Source organism: Tarenaya hassleriana, unplaced genomic scaffold (assembly GCF_000463585.1).
Source record: "Tarenaya hassleriana unplaced genomic scaffold, ASM46358v1 Cleome109, whole genome shotgun sequence".
Taxonomy (NCBI): domain Eukaryota; kingdom Viridiplantae; phylum Streptophyta; class Magnoliopsida; order Brassicales; family Cleomaceae; genus Tarenaya; species Tarenaya hassleriana.
In genome coordinates, this window is record NW_010961180.1 from 338,246 (window position 1) to 343,734 (window position 5,489).

The window sequence follows — 5,489 nt, forward strand, 5'->3', positions numbered from 1 at the left end:
GCTGCTCTAAATGGTCTTTTTCTTGAATGTTTGGGCCAAAAACACATGGGAAATCAACTTGGATCAAGTCATATACAAGTCCAGCCCATTTTCAACATGATTTCAAGTGTGGAGAGCCCAAAATGAATCTATCCATGGCGTTCACCCGACTTATCAAACGGACAGTCATAACCGTTTGTGGCGTCTTCATTATACCAAAGTTGCTAATCACACAAGCCCACAACGGTGCTAATCACGGTGTTAGGTCTAGGTCGAGGCAGTCTTTTAGACTTGTGCCAAGGTTGATTCCTACCGGTTGGTTAGTGATGCGGAACCGAGGACCTTTACTCTAATTAGGCGGGTGGAGACCGCGGCCTCTAACCGACCGTTAGGAATCAACCTTGGCACAAGTCTAAAAGACTGCCTCGACCTAGACCTAACACCGTGATTAGCAACCTTGGTATAATGAAGACGCCACAAACGGTTATGACTGTCCGTTTGATAAGTCAGGTGAACGCCACGGATAGAAATCCGATAAGTTCAAAAACAGTTCACAAAGAACTAAAAGAGAATACTCTCACAAGTTTATTGATCAAGGATGTGTCCTTACAAGTGAGATTAGCTCACCTATTTATAGGAGAAGTAAAAGAAATCCAAAAGACATAAAAGACTAGGATTAAATGTAGTCTTCCTAGAATTTTGGGATTATTGGAAAACAAAGCCATGAATGTGGTGGACTTGATTTTGAATGCCTTGGAATCATCATGAAGACTTGAATTTGCATATTCCTAGTGATTTTCGTCATGGACTTGGGCTGCAACATTTGGGCCTTCATTTTGGGCTCTCCACACTTGAAATCATGTTGAAAACGGGATGGACTTGTATATGACTTGATCCAAGATGATTTTCCATGTGTTTTTGGCCCAAACATTCAAGAAAAAGGCCATTTAGAGAAGCTTGGAGTTCCCTTGATTTTGACCTCGTCATTGGTCCATTCGAGAAGACGAGATGATCTGCATTGCTATCCTGCTCCGCATCATTCCCCTCCTCTTGAAAAGGATTTGCCCTCAAATCTGCTTCTGAATTCGGAAAGTCGATCTTATAGGCGTTGTTGTTGATTCTCTCCAAAACTTGAAATGGTCCAGCTCCTCTAGGCATCAACTTTGATTTTCGCTCTTTTGGGAACCTTTTCTTGCGCATATGAATCCAAACCCAATCTCCAGGTTCGAAAATCACTTCCTTTCTTCCTTTTCAACATGTTACCACCAGTCTTAGGCGGGTCACCATTGGCCTGCCTTGCGTATTGCTCCATCCTCTTCTCAATATTCAGCTTGACGGTCTCATGAATCTGCTTAACAAACTTAGTCTTTCTTTGTCCTTCAAGGTTAGTATGCTCAAAACATGGCAAAGGAATCAAATCCAATGGAGTCAAAAGATTAAAACCATAAACACAATTTCAAAAGGCGAAAAGTGAGTAGCGGAATGAATCGATCGATTGTAAGCAAATTCAACATGAGGTATGCATTCTTCCCAAGTCTTAAGATTCTTTTTCACAATGGAACGCAAAAGTGATGATAGAACACGATTCACAACTTCAGTTTGCCCATCTGTTTGTGGATGGCAAGTTGTAGAGAACAACAACTTAGTCCCAAGTTTTGACCATAACGTTTTCCAAAAATAACTCAAAAATTTGACATCATGATAAAAAACAATGGTCCTAGGCATGCCATGCAGTCGAACTACTTCACAAAAGAACAAAGAAGCGATATTAGATGCATCATCCGTTTTGTGACATGGAATGAAGTGCGCCAGTTTTGAAAACCTATCCACAACCACGAAAATCGAATCTTTACCAGTTTTTGTCCTAGGTAAACCAAAAACAAAGTCCATGGATATGTCGGTCCACGACTCACTAGGAATGGGCAGAGGAGTATACATACCATGCGGTTGAAGCCGAGACTTGGCCTTTTTGCATGTAATGCATCCACCACAGATCCTTTCAATATCTCATTTCATGTGAGGCCAAAAGAAATGTGCCTGCAAAACTGATAGTGTCTTTGTTATCCCGAAATGTCCCATTAATCCACCACCGTGAGCTTCTCTAACAAGCAATTCTCTCATGGAACAGTTAGCCACACAAAGTTTATTTTCACGAAACAAATAATCATCATGCCGAAAGAACTTTCCACTAGCAGATAACGTACAAGATTCATACACATCTCTGAAATCATGATCATTAGCGTAAAGCTCTTTGATGTATTCAAACCCTAGCATCTTAGCATCAAGAGTAGAAATCAGAACGTACCTCCTTGACAATGCATCGGCAACGACATTTCCTTACTTGCTTATACCGAATGACATATGGAAATGTCTCAATGAACTCTACCAACTTTGCATGTCGTTTGTTCAATTTGTGTTGCCCTTTCAGATGCTTCAAAGATTCATGATCAGTGTGAACCACGAATTCCTTCGGCCACAAGTAATGTTGCCATGTTTGCAAAGCGCAAACCAACACGTAGAGCTCCTTGTCATAAGTTGGGTAGTTCAGCGTTGCTCCATTTAGTTTCTCGCTAAAGTACGCAATTGGTCGTCCTTCCTGCATGAGAACAACTCCTATTGTAACACCTGAGGCATCGCACTCAACTTCAAAAGTTTTAGAAAAATTAGGTAATGCTAACAAAGGAGAGTTAGTCAATTTTTCTTTCAGCAACTCGAATGCTTGTTGTTGGTCTTCTCCCCATCGAAATCCAACATGCTTCTTGATTACTTCAGTAAGTGGGGCTGCAATTGTGCTGAAGTCCTTCACAAACCTCCTGTAAAAGCTAGCTAAGCCATGAAAGCATCGAACTTCTCCAACACCTTTAGGACTCGACCAATCTCGAATTGCATGTACCTTTTCTTCATCAACTTGAATTCCTTGTGCACTCACCACAAAACCTAGAAACACAAGCTTATCCTTGCAAAAAGCACACTTTTCCAGGTTAGCAAATAACTTCTCTTGTCTCAAGACATCCAAAACGAGTTTCAAATGATCAACATGCTCATCCAAACTTTTGCTATGGATAAGAATATCATCAAAATACACAACCACAAACTTGCCGATGTAAGATCTCAAAACATGATTCATCAATCGCATAAATGTGCTGGGTGCATTAGTCAAACCAAAAGGTATTACTAACCATTCATACAAACCATGCTTAGTATTAAAGGCAGTTTTCCATTCATCCCCCTCACGCATTCTGATTTGGTGGTATCCACTCCTGAGATCAATTTTAGAGAATACGCAAGAACCATGCAATTCATCAAGCATATCATCTAAACGCGGAACAGGGTGACGATACTTTTTCCGTTATGTTATTGATTGCTCGACAATCAACGCACATCCTCCAAGTACCATCTTTCTTCGGCACAAGTAAAACTGGAACAGCACATGGACTCATACTTTCCCTCACATATCCATTGTCTAGCAGGTCATTGACTTGCCTTTGAAGTTCCTTCGTTTCCTCAGGGTTACTTCTATAGGTCGGTTTGTTTGGAATGCTTGCACCCGGAACAAAGTCAATCTGATGCTCAATGCCACGAATCGGCGGCAATCCTCGGGGAATGTCTTTGGGAATAACATCCTTGTACTCCTGCAAAACAGCTTTAAAAACACTTGGCAAAGATGAAGTAAGATCATTAAGGTTAGAAAATGCCTCCTTGTACAGAAGTACAACGATTGGCTGTTTTGAAAACAAATCTTTTTTTAACCTAACAAGCTCTCATGAAGAAATTCTTTTGTTTCCTCTCGGGTTTGCTCTCAAAGGTCTGTTCCTGAGTTTTTCTCAAGAACTCTCCTTTTTTGTGATCTACCTCATGGTCACTCAAGACGTTGCTGCCATGCTCATGTGCTTTCTCCTGCTTGATATGATCTTCATAAATTTCCTTCGGAGTTAAAGGAACAAGTCTGATTTTCCTTCCTTTAAATTCGAACGAGTATTTGTTGCTGTAGCCATCATGTTGCGCACGTCTATCAAACTGCCATGGCCTGCCCAACAATAAATGGCTAGCCTGCATCGGAACTACATCACAGAGGATTTCATCATCATACTTTCCAATGCGAAACAGAACTCTCACTTGCTTGGAGACTTTCACCTCTCCACTTTCATTCAACCATTGCAACCTATAGGGTTTAGCACGCTTGGTTGGTTGCAGGTTCAACTTCTCCACCATTGTAGCACTAGAAAGATTCGTACAACTTCCCCCATCAATAATCACACTACATACCTTGTTTTGAATAAGGCATCTAGTATAGAAAATGTTCTCTCGCTGCACTGCCTCTTCTTCCTTTGCTTTGAGATTCAGAATTCTCCTTATAACCAATGCTTCCCCTTTGGCAGGTAATTGCTCCTCAAAATCATCCTTCAATGATGGCATAGATCCGGCGTCACTTTCTTCTTCTGTTTCTATCTCACCATCATCACACAGCACCATAACTCTCCGGTTGGGACAATCGTTAGCAAATTGACCCCTGCCCAGGCACTTAAAGCATTTAACATCTCGATTGCGTGCAATAGAAGTCTCAGGTACCTCGATCCCCTTGGTTGGATATGGCTGGCTTTGTTTCATGTTTCGATCCAGAAACATACTTCTCCTCCTTAACAAAGCCGGGTTTCATACTGGATGAACCCTTCTGATAAGTCAGACGTGAATTTGCCCTTCTTTTGAGCTGCCGCTCGCATTTGATAGCCAAATGCAATAGTTCCTCGACTTCAACATAAGGTTGCAGTTCCACTCTATCTTGAATCTCTTGATTCAAACCACCAAGGAATCTTTGCAAGGTAGCTTCCCTATCCTCCTCAATATTTGCTCGGATCATGAGTATCTCCATCTCTTTGAAATACTCCTCCACACTTCGATTTTCTTGCACCAATTTTCGTAATCTTTGGTGTATATCACGATGGAAATGATTAGGAACGAACCTTCTCTTCATGTGATGGCTCGGATTTTATCTGGATTTTATACCGAGTATGCCTTTGGTTTCTAAACGGTTTTCATACATACTAGGCATATTAGAGCCATCTTTAGATCTCCGGGACTAGGTTTTGATCATTGCAGGAACTCGAGGGTTTTCGGGACGAAACGGAGAAGACAGAAGCAGAATTCCCCAGATTTTGGGCCTGGAACGGACGGACTAGAATACAACGCAGAACGGACGGTCTGATGAGCCGAAGATGAACCGAGCCAGCAAAAATCAAAGCCTGGTCCGGGGCTGACCAGTTCTGGTCAGCCGGACCAGGACCACGAGTCTCCTCAGTCCGCCAGCGGACTCCGAGCCGAACACCCCTGACCAGCGCCGAAGAACTACTGGTCCGGAGCTGACCGTTCCAGGTCCGCCGGACCAGTACGCCGTTGCCCCTCCTTGGTCCGCCTCTCGCCTGCCCCGGTCCGCCGAGCCTAGCCCACTGAAGACCTGGTCCGGAGCTGACCAGGTTTGGTCAGCCGGACCAGGACCACTTTGCGTCGCTGCG

At 42.8% G+C, this 5,489-nt stretch overlaps 1 pseudogene; it reads right to left on the bottom strand.

Annotated features, from left to right (window-relative positions):
* Nucleotides 1-810: 810 nt before the first annotated feature.
* Nucleotides 811-4,951, bottom strand: LOC104805042 (annotated as a pseudogene).
* Between the last annotated feature and the right edge of the window lie 538 nt (nt 4,952-5,489).